The sequence below is a fragment of the Cupressus sempervirens genome, chromosome 11 (assembly GCF_028749045.1).
Source record: "Cupressus sempervirens isolate cs-2001-9-10 chromosome 11, ASM2874904v1, whole genome shotgun sequence".
NCBI lineage: Eukaryota > Viridiplantae > Streptophyta > Pinopsida > Cupressales > Cupressaceae > Cupressus > Cupressus sempervirens.
In genome coordinates this window covers 559715219-559734894 of record NC_143128.1, presented here as the reverse complement: position 1 = coordinate 559734894, position 19676 = coordinate 559715219, and the positions used below count along the sequence as shown (strand labels likewise).

Here is a 19676-nt window from a genome sequence, read left to right as displayed (position 1 = left end):
GCATTGGCACAATGAGCATGAAGACTCAAGGAGACAAAGCTTCAAAGGAGGACAAGCTATTAGAGTTGCAGAGACTGAAAGCCAGGTAAATTTATGAGTTAAATTAAGATCTAAAATTTGCAAGTTATGTTGTGAGTTGTATCAGATCAAAAGCCCTTATTGTTACTCTCTAGAATTGTATCAGTTAGGGTAAAATCCTATGGACTTAGGTTGGTTTAATAGCCATTTTAAAAATCCTTTAATAGGGTGACATTCCAAGTGAATGTTCTAAAGTCCTTCAACCAGACCCACATCTAACAGGGTGGTCGAAATCCTTTAACCAGGTCACATTTAATAGTATGTTGTATCCTTTAATAGGGTAGGCATTTCATAGGGGATCACTTTAGAAGAGTGAGAAAGAAGTAGCATGTTAATAGTGGTTTTTTCCCAAATTGGGTTTCCACGTAAATCACTATGTTATGTATTGATCTTTCATGTCTTATTCTTGCATGTTGACGTTTTAGTAACTTGCTAAGATGTATGTTTAGCTTGGATGCATGGTTAGTTTAATTGGGTACACTATACAAAAAAAAAAGTTTTATTAGGAAATTTGGACCTTGAATAATTGATTCACCACCCATCTCAGTTATTTTAAAGCATTTCTAACAATTGGTATCAGAGCAATCTGTTAATTTGGTTTAAAGGTACTAGAAGCAGAAAAGATCAAGATGTCTAAGAGAGAAGTTCCCAAGATTAATAGAGATAACTTCACTACATGGAAAAGTTTAATGAAGCTACATCTTGGATCAATAGGTGATCATGCACAAACCTCAATTGAAGTGGAACATGTAGATCTAGCTAGTGTCCCTACTATAGAAGATATGAAGAAAAAGAAGGAGCATAATTAGGCAATGCTGGAGATTACCTCTGCCCTCAGCTATGCTGAATTTGATGACATCAAGGGATGTGACTCTACATTCAAGATGTGGAAAGCCTTGACTAATATTTATGGAGGAGATAAAAATGTCCAAAGAGAAAAAAGAGAAAGCTTCAGAGGAAAGTTTGATGACATGAGAATGGAGAAAGATGAGAGCATTGCTCAGAATGCCTATAATTTTTTTTAATTGCAATGAAGTTGGACATATTTTTGCAAGATGCACATAGGAAAAGAACTATAGAGAAGTCAACAAGTACAAGAACAAAATAGAATATGATAGCAGAGATTAGAAAGACAAAGGAAAAAAGTGCTACATTGTTGAAGAAGAGGATTTTGATGAAAATTATGATGAGGTAGTCTATATAGCCATGCAAGACGAGTCAGATGAAGATGAGGCAACAACACTAGCAACTTGTGTAAACAAGAATGACAGATGGATCATAGACAGTGGATGTTCACATCACATGACAAGAGACAAAAGTAAGTTTGTTACCTTTACTCAGTATGATGGGAATATTGTTAGATTTAGAAATGATGCTGCATGTCTAATCAAAGGAAAAGGTTCCATTAATATTATATGAAAAATTTCATGTGATAATGCATATTATATTGAAGGATTGAACTATAATTTGTTGAAAGTGTCATAGTTAGAAAATGTAGGATGCAAAGTAGAATTTGGAAACAAAATTGCCAAAATCTATGACACTGATGGAAATCTGATAGGAAAAGGAGACCAAACTAGGAGTAATTTTTTTAACCTAGATATGGAGGATGTTTCCTATTTCATTGTAAGATTTGATGATGTCTGGCTATGGCATAAAAGGCTATGTCATGTCAACTTTCATAATCTGATTAGCATCAACAAAATGAAGAAAGTCAGAGGTCTACCAAAACTGAAGAAGTCTGATAATACAATGTGCAAACAATGTTAGCTAGGAAAGATGACCAAGTCAAGTTTCAAAAGAAAAACCTATACTTCTAAAGAAGTACTAGAGTTAGTGCATACTAATTTGTGTGGCCCAATAGAAGTGTAAAGCTACAAAGGAGACATACATACATACATGCATACATACATACACACACACACACACACACACACACACACACACACATATATATAATGCTATTTGTAGATGGCTACTCTATGATGATGACTATCATGTTTCTAAAGGAAAAATTTGATGCATTTCAAATGTTTAAGTGGTATTTGGCCAGGGTTGAGAAAGAAACAAGAAAGAGTCTGAAGTGCCTGAGACCAAATAAAGGAGGAGAGTTCACATGAAAATAATTTGAGATATTTTGCAATGACAAAGGAATTAAAAGAGAAACTTTAGCACCCATAACTCCCCCACAAAATGGCATTGCAGAAAGGAGGAATAGATCAGTGATAGATTATGCCAAAATATTAATGATGGAGAAGAATGTTGCTCTCAAGTATTGGAGAGAAGTTGTAAGTACAACTGTCTACACCCTAAATCGAGTACAAATCAAGAAAGGTATAGATGCAAAACCTTTTAAATTATGGTATGGTCACTCACCCAATGTAAAACATTTCAAAGTGTTTGGTTGTAAATGCTATATTCTTAAAGATTCTAGAAATGGCAAGTTTGATGCAAAGAGTGATGGAGGCATATTCCTTGGATAATCCACTAGAAGTAAAGCATACAAGTGTTTAAATACTAACACTAACAAAATTGTGGAGAGTGCAAATGTAAACTTTGATGAGCAGATAGAAGTTCAAAATGAAGAATCCAAGAAACTAGAAGAGTACAGAGCCTTTGTGTACTCCTATGAAGGAATGACTACTGAAGAAGAAGCTGCCAATCAAATTGGGAATCAATAAAAAAGTTTTAGTATCAGCCGAGCCACAACCATTGAATGCCAAGCTGCATTTAGAAGCTAAGTTGCAGAATGAAGATAATGCCCATTCTAATTTTGAAATCAGTACACATGAAAGAGATGTTGAATTAATAGAAAGAGATATGCAAAGTGATTCTAAAGCTGAAAGACCAAACATGGAAATAAGGAAAGAACCAAGGCTATCCAAGTATGTGAGAAGACATCACCCTACTAAAAAAATTATTGGTGAGAAGGAAGCCAGACGAATGACTAGAAATAGACTAAGAAATGAATCATGTCTGCTAAGCAAGATTGAACTCAAAATAGTGAAAGATGCACCGCAAGATGATGATTTGTGTAAAGCTATGGAAGAGGAGATTGATCAGATAGAGAAGAACAAAACTTGGACTTTAGTTCCAAGACTAACTGACAAGAATGTGATTGGTACCAAGTGGGTATTTAGGAACAAGCTAAATGAGAATGGTGAGATCACAAGAAATAAGGCCATACTAGTTTGCAAAGGTTATGAACAAGAAGAAGGACTGGACTATGGGGAAACATTTATTTCTATTGCAAGGATGGAAGGAGTAAGAAATTTACTTGCATATGCTACCTACAAAGCTTTTAAAATCTATCAAATGGATGTAAAGTCTACTTTTCTAAATGGTATACTAGAAGAGGAGGTCTACACAGAAAAAGTAGAGGGATTTGTTGATGAGAAAAATAAAGATATGGTTTGCAAACTACATAAAGAACTCTATGGTCTAAAACAAACACCTAGAGCATGGTATGAGAGACTTCAAAAATATCTTGTGAAGATAGGATTTGAGAGAACATATGACAAAAACAACCTATATATCAAGGCAGAAAAAGGTAAAGACATTTTGATATCTAAAATCTTTGTTGAAGATATAATATTTGGAGGAAAAGATGCACTATGCAAAGATTTTTCTGATCAGATGAAACATGAGTTTGAGATGTCAATTTTTGGGGAAATTAGATTCTTTGTTGGATTGCAAGTATATGAATTGAAACATGGCATATTTGTGACCCAATTAAAATATATTACGGAGATACTCAAAACATTTGGCTTAGAGGATTCAAAACCAGTCAGTACACCAATGGTAACAAGACATAAGTTATCCAAGAATAATGAATTAGCTAAAGTAAATTAGATAATTTATAGATCAATGATTGGAAAGTTGCAATATGTTTTGCATGGTAGACCAGACGTTGCATTATCTGTTGGAATAATGGCAAGATTTTATGCAAACCCAAGAGAAAATTATCTTATGGCAATAAAAAGAATAATGTGATACCTAAAAGGAACATATGACTTTGGCTTATACTATAAGAGGACTAAAAAGTTTGATTTGAATGCCTATATTGATGTAGATTGGGGAGGTAATATAGATGACAAAAAAAACACCAGTGGAGGAGTAGTTTTCTTAGGTAAAAGATTAGTCACTTGGACTAGCAAAAAGCAAAGTTGTACCTCACAGTCCACAACTAAAGCTGAGCATGTTGCTATTGCTATCAACTGCACCAATATTGTATGGATTAAATACTTGTTGAAAGGTATGAAGGAAGAGGTAACTAAACCTATGATACTCTATTGTGATAATACAAGTTCCATCAACATATCAAAAAATTCTATGATGCATGCCAAAAAAAAGTACATTGCAATTAAGTATCACTCTGTAAGAGAATTGGTGGAAGACAAACAAGTGAAGATGGAATATGTCAACTCAAAAGAAAAAATTTCTGACATATTCACACAAGCATTACCTAAAGATGCATTTGAGTATCCTAGAGGTAAGTTAGGGGTGGTACCCCTATCCAAGGCTATTTGAGTATTAGCAAGATTGCCATGCATCAAATAAGTTGATTACTGAAATGATATAAATTGATATAGAGGATACTTGCTTTAGGTTTTGCCTGAAGTAATTAAAGTACTAAAATTCCAAACAATTCACAAGCAAGGTAATAGAGGGAGAAATTAGAGTTCCTACAAAAACTACATTTGCATAATAAGCTAGTAAAATAGTATGTCTTTGGCATTGTTGTCAAAGAGGGAGAAATAGCAAAACTGATCAAAGTGGAAAGTTACAGAAAAGAGGGAGAAAGAGCAAAAATTGATCAAATCTACAAGATCAAATGTGCAAAGGGAGAAATAGCAAGAAAATAGTAGCAAAGAAACAACAGTTAAGGGGGAGAAGTAGAAGTAAAGGAATCAGTCAGGTTAACAAATCAAAGAGGGAGTAGGCCAAAAAGAAGAAGATAGTGTATCAGAAGAAGAGATATCCCTAATACTTTGAAAGAGGGAGTTACTTACATAACTTAGAGGGAGTCATAAGAAATTCAAATTTTTTGATAGAATGAATAAGTTTGGATACAAAGTTTTCTTTTTGGCATTTGACTTACTGTATTAACCTAGTTAGCATTTTGATAACTTGGTTGATCAATTTGGTTTGCCATCAATGCCAAAGAGGGAGATTGTTGAAGATCTGATTAAAGAAAATTATTGAAGAAGGGAGATTGTTTGCAAAGAGGGAGATTATTGAATGTTTTCAATCATTTTTTTGTCATTGATGTCAAACCTACTATTTGCTGGAATGAAAATTTCTTATAAGATCCAAGTACTATCACTTAGTTGATTGATGAAGAGGATTTAATCAATAAGATGCAACAAAAGAACCTAAGGGAAAGGTTGAGTTATGGTTTTGTAATGAAGTACAAGGATTAGTTAAGACAATGATAAAATGATGTACTAATAATACACTTGAAGATACAAAGGTTGGCTACACTTAGAAACTCTAGAAGAATAAGTTGTAACAAAGCTATTTGAAAAGCTCGACTAAATTCATTAGTGGGTGTCAAGAAAGCTAGTTCATGCCAAGAAGATTATCAGTAAGTGCTAAGCAAATGAAAAAATCTAGTGTGTGTCGAGTAAAACAAAAGGTGCTAAGCAAGTTCAAATCCACAGTGGGTACTGAGCATTAGTAAAACATAGTTGGCATCAAGTAACACAATATGTGTCAAGCATCTAAAATTCAATAGTGCCAAGCTGCTGCATTATTTGAAAAGTCAAAGATTCTCTAGATCTGAGCTAACAAGTTTGTTACCTTGAATTTTGTGAACTAGATGGAGGATAAGAATGACGAGCTTGTGGCATAGAATTTTAGGTTAACCATTTTTAGGCGAATATAGGTAGATTCTTCATGATGTTTCTAGAAGAAACAAGATAAGGGGTAGATACATTGTATCTTACCTAATCCATTGGAACCAAAATTAAGAGCAAAAAGATTAGAGCAAGAAAAGTATTCCAAACTTCTATTTAAGGAGTTACAAGTCAAAAAGCAAGAGTGGTTGGTTGGAGAGAGTATGCGGTGTCAAGGAGAAGGCATCAAAAGGGAGGAATAGAGCACAAAGACTCTTCTTTGATAGGTAACCATAGAGGTGAGGCACAATGAGAATGGAGACCCAAAGAGATGAAGCTTGAAAGGAGGACAAGCTATCAGAGCTATAGAGACTGAAAGCTAAGAAAATTTGTGAGCTAAGTTGAGATCTAAAATCTGCAAGTTATGTTGTGAGTTGTATCAGATCAAAAGCCCTTATTGTTACTCTCTAGAAATTGTATCAGTTAGGGTAAAATCCTATGGAATTAGGTTGGTTTAACAACCATTTTGTAAATCCTTTAATAGGGTGACATTCCAAGTGAATTTTTTAAAGTCCTTTAACAAGGGCCACTTCTAATAGGGTGATTGAAATCTTTTAACCAGGTCACATTTAACAGTGTGTTGTAGCCTTTAACAAGGCAAGGCTTCCATAGGACATCACTTTAGAAGAGTGAGAAAGAAGTAGTATGTTACTAGTGGTTTTTCCCAAATTTGGTTTCCATGTAAATAACTATGTTATGTGTTGATCTTTCATGTCTTATTCCTGTATGTTTAATTTTCAATAACTTGCTAAGATGTATGTTTAGCTTGGATTCATGGTTAGTTTAAATGGGTACACTATACAAAAAAAGTTTTATTAGGACATTTGGACCTTAAATAATTGATTCACCCCCCCTCTTAGTTATTCTAAAGCATTTCTAGCACTTTATACCTACTTTTCATGTCTTACTTAGCCTTATACTATGTATTCATCTTGATAATGTGTCTCCTCACCTCCTCATGGATATTCTTGAAATGTTCAAAAAATTCTTTTACCTCAACACTACTTATGTCTCCTTGATACAACTGCCTAAAATTATTAACATTTCTAGGACTACTCCCATATAAAATATATAATGGTTATTTAGTAGTACTCCTATTGAAAAAATTATTATATTCAAATTCTACCTATGGTAAAATGAAATCCCAGCCTTTTGGCTTGTCTCCAACAAAACATCTCAACAAATTTGCCAAACTGTGATTCACAACTTTTGTCTACCCATCAGTCTATGGATGATGTGATGAAATAAACTTCAAATATATCCTCAATTTCTTCCAAAATTTATACTATAAATACCCAACAAACTTGATGTCTTGATCTAAAACTGTACTCCTTCGCAAATGATGTAGTCTCATCACTTCTCTGAAAAAAAACTCTGCCACATGAACAACATCACTAGTCTTCTTGCAAGGAATAAAATGTGTCATCTTTGAAAACCCATCAACCAAAAAAAAAATATAATCATGCCCTTGCTAAGTCCATGGTAATCCAAGAACAAAATCTATGCTAACATCCTCACATAGCTTCACTCGTACATCTATTGGATGATATAACCCTGTATCCTACTTCACTCCTTTCACCACCTAACATACTCTGCAACTTTGTACAAAATTCTTCACATCTTTTTGCAACTATGGCCAATATTAATTCATAGCAACCAAAGAAATGGCCTTACCTCTCCCAAAGTGTCCAACCAATCCTCCACTATGCTTCTCCTTGATGAGATTCTCTGTCATTGAGCTTGTAGGAATGCACAACTGACATCCTTTGAAGAACATACCATCTTTAATTATGAAATCTAACCACTTCATCCTATCAAGTGTAGTAGGTTATATACAATCCTTCCACACTTTTCCAATATTAGGATCCTTTGGATACAAATTCTTGAGCTCCTTGAACCAACCACCTTAATCTGCATCTCTGTTAGAAAAAGTTGTCTTCTACTAAGAGCATCTGCAACAAAAAGTTGTCTTCTACTAAGAGCATTTACAACTCTATTAGACTTCCCACTCATGTGTTTTAAAACAAATGTATAAATTTGCAAAAACTCAACCCACTTCAAATGTCTTTGGATCAATTTTTGTTGACTATTCAAATATTTCAAAGTTTGATTATCAATATACAAAACAAACTCCTTAGGAAGAAGATAGTGTCTCCACTTCTTCAATGCCTAAACTATAGCATAAAATTAATGATTATAAACAAAAATATTTTCTTTTGAAATCATTCAATTTCTCACTAAAGTAAGCAATAGGTCTACCTTCTTGGCTCAAAACAACTCCTAATATAGTACCACTAGCATCACAATCTATGTGAAACACCTTGATAAAATATGGAAGTGCTAAAACATGTTTCTCTATAACTTTCTATTTCAATAGATTAAAACTCTTATCTACTCCTATAGTCCACTTAAATTCTTTCCTATCCCTTTTCATTATTTTAGTCAAGGGTCTACAAATACTACTAAAACCTCTTATGAACTTTATATAAAACTAGCCATTCCATGAGAAAATCTTACCTTCATAGCACTCTTTGGAGTAGGCCATTCAAGGATAGCCTTCACTTTCTTTGGGTCCATTTTTAGACCTTTTGCTGAGACTACAAATCCTAGGTACACCAACTCCTTCATAAAACTACACTTTTTAAAGTTTATTAACAACTTTTCTTCCCTCAACTTATCAAACACCTTTCAGATATGCATCAAATGATCCTCCAATGCCTTACTAAAGATCAAAATATCATGTAGATAAATAATGAAAAACTTACACAAAAACTCCTTTAGTACTTCATTCATGAGCCACTTGAAAGTGCTCGGTGCATTGGTTAGCCCAAAAGGCATGACTAACCATTTGTATAATCCTTTCCTTATCTTGAAGGAATTCTTCCACTCATCACCTTTTGTTATGTGAATCTGATGGTATCCACTCTTCAAATATATCTTTTTGAAACACTCAGCTCCACTCAAATAATCCAAAATATCATCCATCCTTGGCAATGGAAATATATACTTGATTGTGATCTTGTTGATAGTGCGAGAATATGTGCACATATTCTATTCTCTATTCTTCTTTGGTGCTAATACTATTGGTACAACACATGAACTTAGACTCTCAAATCAATATCTTCTGCAATAAATCATGAACTTGTTTGTTCAACTCTTCACTTTTTGCTGGTGTCATTCTATGCACTTCCTTGTTTTAAAAATTGGCTCATAGAATCAAATCCATCTGATGATTGATCTTCCTCACTAGGGGTAATCCATTAGGTACATTATCTAACACAATATCATAAAAATTCCCCAAAATGTCTACAACTTCTTTAGGTACCTCCTCTACTTCTTCTTTACCATCTTTTAGTATTATAGAAAAACACATATGCTCATGCTTCATACCTTTGAGAATCTCTTTTCCATAAAAAAAACATATTCTAGCAGCACTACATACCTTTTCTTCTTTCTCCTTTAATGACTTCAACTTATGCTTCATTCCATCCTTTGTTAGAGTGTAGGTATCTGCTTGCCCATCATTTATAACATGCCTGTCAAATTGCCACAACCTACCCAACAACATATGACATATGTCCATAGGTATGATATCACAAAGATCCTCATCCTGATATCTTTCGATCTTGAACTTCAATGACCATGACCTTGTGGTCATCTTGTACCCAAGCAATACAATATGGATGTGTATATTTCTATATCTATAACTTAAACTTTGTGACCATCATTTTTGACACTAGATTTTCAGTAATTACACCATCAATGATCACATCACAACACTTATCTTCACAACTACACCTTGTCCAAAACAAGCTCCTTCTTTTATCAAGTTCATTCTTAACACTTAGTAGGACTCTTCTGTTAATTAGGACTTATCCACTTTCAACATTTTCATAATGTGATGATCTAGCATCTTCATTAACATATGAAACTCTATCCTATCCTTTCATTCTTTGATCTATCCTTCCTTGGCACTAGGAACATTCAAAAGACCATTGCCCTTCTTCTCCATAGTAAAACAATTTCCCATGGAAGCCTCCTCTTCCAGATCCTTGTCCTTTACCTCTTCCTCTCTTATCTTTATTGTTTTGATCATGAAAATAAGCAAAATTATTTCCCCTCTAGTTTTGACTACTACTTCCAACTTTATCCTTGTTCTTTTGTTCATCATTTTGGCCTCCATAAGACCGTGCACCAGATCTTCTATCACGACCTCTACCACTACTCTTGTTATCAAAATTTTTGCTTAGCTTCTCCTCAACTCTTAGGGAAAAATGGTATTCCTTCTCAATATTGGTCACTCAAACAAGATTCAACTCCTCTTGAATGATTTTCCTTAACCAATTAAGATAATGGTCCACTTTCTCCTTATCATCTTTTGCATGGTTAGTTCTAATGAGAACTTGGTAGAACTCTTCGGTGTACTCTTAAAGAGATTTTTCTACTTGCTTAAACCCTTGCATTTTCTTCAATATATAGAGCTCTTAATCCATGAGAATGAACTATCACTTCATTTTAGCTACCATCTGATACCATTTGGTGTTTTCTTCCTTTCTTCTTTTATTTTGATCTAACTAGATCTCCTACGACTAGATCTTTGCATGACCCTTTAGTTTGGCCTCCACAAACTTGACCCTATTCAAATCTTCAATATCTTCATATTCAAAGTAATCTTCCAATACCTAATCTCTAGGATCCTACTTAGATTGGTGCAAGTACCCATCCATTGAGTTTTTAGACCTCATTTGGGACCTATAAGACATTCAAAACTGAGCCTAAAGTTTTTATACCAAAATTACACATCAAAAATATGCAATAACTTTATAAATACGTATAATCTGGCCATGAAACTCCACTGAAAAATTTATATAACTCAAATGAACCTTCACCAATGAAATTATAACATTTTGAGTTCATATGAATGACTTACTAAGTAGCAAGCCTCCATAGACAACAACTCTACGTTAAGACAACCCTTATTGAAACAATTAAAAGTAATTATTTTTGGGTGATGCAAGATTGATCTTGCACCTAGGATGCTCCCACATCATAAACTCTAATGTTATAATGTTGGTTTGATTGCTTTACATGATCTTAAGAAAGATGTATGTTCAAGTTACACCAATTGAACTACATGGTGAATGAAGGAATACGATATTAACTAAGCTACTATAGTTGTTACAGAGCATATGAAGAAAAAAATTTAGTGTTAACCAAGTCATGTATTCATCAAGAAAATTGTAGTGTTCACCAAGCATGGACATGAATAATGAGTTTGTAAAAGATTCATTTTGAAGGCTAACATTTGGTGAAAATTAAGAATGTATGAGAAGTCTAAATGACAAGGACAAAGTTAGTTATGAGATCAGTAGATGGAATAGTTCAAAGGAGATCTAATGGAGAATATTTAACAATATTAATTAGAGTACAAAGTTCAAGAAGGAAGTCTATTTTTTGAGTGACTAAATTCAAAGAATATGAGATCTACAATTGTAATTAAGTGATAAAATCTGGAAGATTCTAGAAATACAAACATTAGCTATTTGAAGGGATGAACAAGATGTTTCTTGTTGCTGATATTTTCTAATTATGCTAATGTTATTAATGCAAAGTTTATCAAAATACAATCTAGGAAGATGGAGAGGATGTTGGTACAAGCAAAAATGGGAAAATATTGAAATCCATTTTTTGGTATTTTCTATGTTCTAATATTTTTAATTTTTGGAGGTCTTTGGGGGCATCTCTAGGCTTTGACAGGGCCAAGAAGTTGTTGTAGTATGCTTAAGACTTTAGACAATAAATTTAGAACTCTAGAAAATCTTTTTAGAAATTCTGACGGTTCATGATTTCGAGCTATGAGTAGAAAGCTATGACTTCTACAAGTAGACATAAATTTTAATATAGCTTTTTTATAGTTTTTATAGTTGTTAGAGTTTATTTTGTAATTAATTAGCTTGTGAAATTTTCATTTTCATATCCAAGGGATAGTGGTGATCGTTGGGATCCATAAAACTTTTATAAACTCTATTTTTTGAAATGAATGGATCACTTTTTGGCTTGTAGAACATCTACTATTGTATTTTAAGTGTTTCCAATTTAGTCACAATACCACAGGTTCTACACCAAGTATTGTAACCTAAATTCATAATTTAGATTAGTGGTATTAGAGCTTGTTCACTCTTGTATATACCATTGTACACGGTCAGCTTATCAGAGGTTGGGATCAGTACCATGCTTTGATAAGGAGAAGGACAAAGCAATGAATTTCATTGATAGAATTCATCATTTGTAGCAACAAGTTAATGAAATTTTGGAGCAGACCACTAAGAAGTATAAATAGAGGCATGATGAGCATCAAAATCCTCATAATTTTCAAGTTGGGGATAAGGTATTGTTGCATTTCCAGAAGGAAAGCCTACAAGAACCTTATAGGAAGCTTCATCCTCTTCACTATGCTCCACATAAGATTATAATGGAAGTTGGTGAAAATGCATTTGAAAAATCAAGTTGTCTCCATTTTTAGGTATTCACCTAGTCTTCAATGTAGAATCATTGAAGCCAAATTTCCCTCCTTTACTAGATATTGCAGATGATATTGAAGAAATCTGTCATATAGAGCTAAATCCAAAAGTTGTCAATCCACTTCAAAGTGATCAAATTGTGAAAATTGTCATGAAGAATTTGAGGAACCAGACAATCTATTTGTACAATGTGGTAAAAGTAGGACAATTTGTTCAATAGGGAAAATGACTTACATGTGAACAAATCTAGCTTCATCTTCCACATTTAATGTAAAGTGTGATGAAGTGGGGCCTATTTCCTCTCAAGGAGGAAGGAATGATCAAAACAGGGTCCAGGAAGATGCAGAGGATGTTGGCATAAGAAAAAATGGGAAAATATCAAAATCCATTTTTTTGATATTTTCTATGTTCTAATATTTTTCATTTTCAGGGGTCTCTGAGGCATTTTTGAGCTTCAACAGGGCCAAGAAGTCATAGCACTATGCTTAAGATTTTGGACAATAAATGTATAACTATAGGAGATCTTTCCATAAATTTTAACGATTCGTGATTTCAAGCTACGAGTAGAAAGTTACAACTTCTACAAGTAGACATAAATTTTGATATAGTTTTTATAGTTGTTAGAGTTTATTTTGTAATTAATTAGCTTGTGGACTTTTGGTTTCATATCCAAGGGATAATGGTGACCCTTGGGATACATCAAACTTGTATAAACTTTAGTTTTCAAAATGAATGGATCGCTTTTTGGCTTGCAAAACATCTACTATTGTATTTTAACTATTTTCAATTTAGTCACAATATTGCAAATTCTACACCAAGTATTGTAACCTGAATTCATAATTTAGATCAAAATTGAAGTGGATAAAGAAGAGAGAAGATGAATTGAGCATAGTAGTATTATGAAGATCAAGTAGAGGAAGTGCTAAGTGAAAGTGTAAGTGTGAAAATCAGCTAGAAAGAGATAAGAAGGGAGAGATAGAGAAAAGTGAGATCTGAACAAGCAAGGTAGTGCTAAAACCTAATAGATCACTTGACTGTTACTTTCTTACCACCATAGCAAAAAAATTTCTTAACTTAGTGGACCTAACAAGTCTTTGAAATCCTATATGGTAACATTCAATAGTAATGTTTGTAAGTCCTTTAGAGTAGGCCACTCTTTAGAAATGTTAAGGAGCGATAAGGTCTAGATGATCTTTAGTGAAAACCCTCTAACAAGGTCACACTAAAAATTTTCATGTAACCTTCAACAAGGTTGGCTCCTAAGATAACTCACTTTAGAAGAGTGAAATTATTTGAGTTGTTGGTTCTGAGGTGATATTGCTCTTTACAGGGTTTTCATGTTAAATACTTGTGTCAAATGTGTGATTTCTTATTGTGTTGTGAAGTTTATTTTATGTCAACTATTTAATGATACAACTTGATATAAGCTAAGTAATTGCTCTGATACTTGGTATATTAGGAAACAATGAGATAACACTTTAAAGCAAAGTTTTTACAAGTTGGGATTATGATGTTTGATGTGTTTATTGAGTTATTTATTTGAACACTTATGAAGTTGAAGTTGGAACATAATTATTTTAAGGACTATAGGATAACTAGTTATATTTAATTGACCCCTTTCTCAGTTATCTAACAATTGGTATAAGAGTTAAATGATTGAAGGGATAAGTTTGAAGGAGCTTGAGCTAAAGATTTGAAGATGTATAAGAGAGATTTACCAAAGTTGAACAAGGATAATTTCTCCTCATGGGAAAGAAGATTGGGTCTTTATCTATGTGTGATTGGAGATGATGCACCATTCTATTTGGACAACTAGTACAATCCTCCCAATGGACCTATGAAAGTTGATGAGATGAACCAGTAAAAAGGAACACAACAATCTCATGATTGAGATTACTTTTGCATTAAATGATGCTAAGTTTGACAATGTGAAAAACTATGCTACTGCTACAGAAATGTGGGACAAGCTAACACTTGTACATGGAGAATTTAAGAATATCTTGAGAGCTACATTAGAAATCTTAAGAGGCACATATGATGAGACAAGAATGAAAGGTGGAGAAAACATTGTGCAGTATGTTAACTAGATCAAGGAAGTTGTATGTGCTATCAAAGTTGCTAGAGGCACCATTAGTAATGAAGAAGCTGTAAGTAAGGTTCTCAAAACACTTTTACCTGCCTATGATATAAGAGTATGAACAATTTAAGAATTTAGAGCTATGCATAGTGATGATCTAAATCTTAATGGCTTAGTTAGTTATTTGATTGCATTTGAGTTAAGTAATTATGATAATAGTGTGCCTAAGATTGAAAATGCATTCAATTCATCACTAACCATTGGAAGTTCAAAAAAAGAAAAGAATAGTAAAGATGAAAGTGATTCATAACTAAATGAAGAATTGAATGAGACTAAAGCATTATTTTCAAGGAGACTATCTAGAGGTAAAGGGAAATTAAAAAGTACACTGTCCTTGATATGTGTTCAATGCAATGAAGTTGGTCATTTTATTGCTAGATGTCCTATTAAGAACAAGAGTGATAAAAATTACAAGAAGGAGCACACATATAGAAAGAACAAGGACTAAAAAGACAAATGGAAGAAGTCATGTTATATTGCTAAGGAAGAATAGATTGAGCTAGACGTAGAAGATGAAAAAGGAGTAAAAGTGGTTTATGTTGTTGTTAAAGAAAATCCAAATGAGGAAAGGTATGAGGAACAAAAAGCCCTTATTTCTTATGTTATTAAGAGTGACACATGGATTATTGATAGTGGATGCTCACATCACATGACTGGAGATATAAGTAAGTTTGATAAACTTGAGGATAATGATGGTGAAACTGTTAAAATTGGAAATGATGTTCCATATCCTCGGAAAGGTAGAGGTATTTTGATGCTAAATGATAAAATTAGATGTGATGATGCATATAGGGTTCAAGCACTAAAGTATAATTTGTTGAGTGTTGCTCTGTTAAATAATATAGGTCACAAGTAGGAGTTTAAAACATAAAAGTAAAGATCTATGATGACAATGGAAATCTAATTGGCATTGGAGAGAAAACAAGAGGTAAGTATTTTTACCTAGATCCTAGAGTTCATACATGTGTATTTGAAAAATTTGAAGATGTATGGTTGTGGCACAAAACACTATATCATGTAAAATTTGAAAATATGGTCAAAGTTAGTAGAAAGAAGAAAGTGAGAGGCTTACTAAATCTACATAAACCTAAGAATTCTATGTGCAAATTATGTCATCTCGCTAGAGTTGAAAAAGAAACTAGTAAACAACTAAAATTCTTGAGATCTAGTAGAGGTGGTGAGTTTATTTCTGATGAATTCACTAACTTTTGTATTGAGAATGGAATTAAAAGACATTTATCTGAACCAAGGACTCCAGAATAGAATGTGATTGTTGAACAGAGAAATAAATCTATTGTTGATTGTGATAGGACACTACTAATTGAAAAAATTATTTCACAAATGTTCTGGAGAGAAGCCATAAGCACTACAATATATACTCTTAATGAATTTAGTTAAAGAAAGGAACAAGCAAGATGCCATATGAACTCTAGTATGGTCATACACTGAATGCAAGTTATTTTAAAATATATGGAAGTAGGTTTTCTATCCATTAGGACGTAAGGAATGGAAAATTTGATTCTAAAGGTGATGAAGGCATATTCCTAGGTTACTCTAGTCAGAGTAAGGCTTATAAGTGTTTGAATAATGCCACTAAAGCTATGATTGAAAGAGAAAATGTGAGAATTGACAAATTTGTAGATAAGAATGATGAAAAAGCAAGAAGGAACCCAAGAATTGTAATTTTTTTTTATGTATGTAAATGAAGATGCACCTGATACTACCCTTGAGAAATAGGAGAAAGATATCAAGCATTAGATTGCATTACTCAAGTCACAGATTGAACAACTTGAGTAGAATGTTGAGCTCTAACTGAGAAATGATAATGCTAGAGATAAAAATTAGAACCTATCCTAGAAAAATATGTGAGAAAGAACCATTCACCTGAACAAATCATTGGAGATAAGAGTGATGGAGTCATTACTAAAAGTAAGTTGAAGGATAATACTTGTTTGATTTCTAAGTTTGAGATAATAACCATAAAATTGACACTAGATAATAAAGATTTGATCAATGCTATGAATGGAGAAATAAATTAGATTAAGAAGAGAAATAGATGGAAATTGATGCTGAGACCTATTGAAATGAATGAAATTAGAACAAAGTGATTTTTTAGGAACAATCTAAATGAGAATGGAGAAGTTGTAAGGAACAAGGCCAGACTAGTTTGTAAAGGTTATGCCCAAGAAGAAGAAATTGATTATGGTGAGACCTTTGCACTTGTAGCTAGCCTGGAAGGAGTTAGAACTCTATTGGCATATGCAACCTACAAGAAATTCAAGGTATATCAAAAGGATGTTAAGTCTACATTTTAAAATAGATTACTAGAAGAAGAGGTATACATTGAACAACTAGAGGTTTGTAGAGCCAAATTAGAAGCATCTGGTATGCAAGTCAAACAAAGAAATCCATGGATTGAAGAAAACACAAAGAATATGGTATAAAAGGCTACATTCATATTTGACAAATATTGGATTTGTCAAAACCAATAAGAATAGTAACCTGTACTTGAAGAGTGAAGCTACAAAAAGGTATTTATTGCTGAAATATTTGTGCATGATATAATTTTTTATGGGAATAATTTGTTGTGAAAATAATTTTGTAATCAAATGTGTAAAGAGTTTGAGATTTCTATGTTTGGTGAGATCAAGTTTTTCATTGGTTTGTAAGTTCATCAAACATAAGGAGGCATATATGTGACAAAATCAAAGTATATTAAAGAGGTTTTGAATACAATTGACATGGATGAGTCAAGGCTAGTTGGTACACCTATGGTGACTAGATAAAAATTATCTAAGGTGGATACTACTACTGAAGTGAATGCGACACAATATAGATCAATGGTTGGGAAACTACAATATGTTGTGCATAGTAGACCTGATATTGCAAATGTAATTGGTATTATTGCAATGTTTTCCTTTAATCCAAAGGAAACACATATTAATGTTGTCAAAAATATATTTAGATACCTGAAAGGGAAAAAAAAGTATGGATTGAGGTAAAAAAAAATGGCAATTTTGAGCTTAAAGTTTACACTTATGTTGATTGGGTTGGAAATGTTGATGAAAAAAAAAGTGCTAGTGGTGGAGCTTTCTTTTTAGGAGAAATATTGATCACATGGTTGAGAAAGAAAAAAAGTTTCATATCACAATCTACATCTAAAGCTAGGTATGTTGCTTCTATGATTAATTTTTCAACTATTTTTTGGATTAAGCAATTATTGGAAGGAATGCAAGAAGAAGTTACTGATACTGTCACTATCTATTGTGATAAAACAAGTGCGATAAATATATCCAAATATCCTATGATGCATGAAAAAACCAAGCATATATCATCAAGTATCATTATCTGAGGGAGCACGTACAAGTGAAGCAAGTAAAACTAGAATATGTGAAGTCCAAGGAGAAAATTGCAGACAAATTCACAAAGTCACTACCTAAGGATGCTTTTGAGTATGTAAGAGGTAAGCTAGAGGTTCTTCCCCTATCCAAGATTCACTAATAAAGGATTCACATTTCATCAATTCATAGATGAACATATATATCTTTTTGGAGTTGATGCAAGAGTTCACTCTTTATGAACTATTTCCTAAAGTTGTGAAAAGTGAATGCAATATTTAAATGCAAGGTACAAGGTATTAGTATAATGTTTTATAAAATTGGAAATTATAGCTACCTTTGGCATTATTTTGACAAATAAAATGTGTTTTAAAGGGCCCCTAAAACCCTTTACAATGCAAGAGATAAAAACATCAAAAGACCAGGCTAATAGAAAATAGAGCATAAAAAGGACAATGACCAAAAAGTCTAGCAAGAAAGGCCATCAATAAAAGGATAGCCTAAAACAATACAAAATAGATAAACCAAACTAGGAAAACATTAATCCATATTCACAAGGAGGTTTGCAACCTCCATCTCTAGAGTGTCCATCTTTCCAAAAACCTCTTTGATCTTAGTGAGCTCATTGTTATACTCTGAGACTTTCTTCTTCTTGCTAGTTTTGGTCTTTCTCCCCAAGCCTTTCATCTCAGCTCTAGCACTACCTTCATTTACAATAATTATCACCTTTTTTATTCCAATGTCTTCTAGTCTTTTAATTAGAGCCTTGAGGTTTTCATTGGAGGCCTTGAGGATATAGTAGCTCTAGTTAGCTATGCCCCACAGAGTAGCTTGAGTGGCATGCACTTTATTGGTAAGATCCAAAATTTTATCTTACAAGACATACAAGGCCACAAGGTCCACATAATGGTTGGATTCAATACTCTCCCCCTCTTCAATAACCTTCTTTCCTTCCAATAGGCTCATTCTTTCCTTTATCTTAACAATATGATGGCATAGTCATTTAATAGACCTAAAGATGTCCATCATGTTATTCTTAGCATTGTTGAGAACATTTATGTTATCTTTCTTGATGAAGTCACTCATGATCAACATTGTGGGGTTGATGAGCTTTTGGAGTTCCACCTTCCCTTTAAGATCCTCATGAATTTGTAGGTTGACAGTTGCTCTGGCTATCCCTAGGTGAATGTTATCCATGTTCATATTTTTCCATGTTGCCATGCTCCCTTTAGCAGAGGCAGTAACCATCTCTATTTTATTTTTCATTAGATCTTCCATAGGATTGATGGAACTCTCATACCCCTGCTAGTCTCCCAGGTCCAAATTGTTGATAGGTTTGTGCTCCTTGTTCTCCACAAATCTCACAGTCTCCTCTTGAAATGGCCTCTTCTTCTTTTCTTTGGGGGTATTTCTCACAGCATCATCCTCCCCTTCTATTTCCATCTCCTCTACTTCCTCCTCTTCATCCTCAGATGACAACTCCTTCATTTTCTTCTTCTAGGGCTTCTTGGGCTTTTCTTTCTTCCTCTGCCTCTTAGCCGAGCTTGTCTTCCCAATAGTGTCTAGATCCTCCATATGCATGTCAATTTCATCCTTTAGTAATAAGTTCATCTTTAGACTCAATGGGTTTTCCCAAAGGAACTTTGGTAAACTAATTTTTGTAGCTGAGCTCTAAAAGATTTCCCTTTGGATTTTTTCTTCCTAC

General features: G+C 33.4%; 1 pseudogene; it reads right to left on the bottom strand.

The window, feature by feature from the left end:
• LOC149530861 (2-succinylbenzoate--CoA ligase, chloroplastic/peroxisomal-like) overlaps positions 1–19459 on the bottom strand; it is a 122492-nt pseudogene extending 103033 nt beyond the window's left edge.
• Positions 19460–19676: the final 217 nt, after the last annotated feature.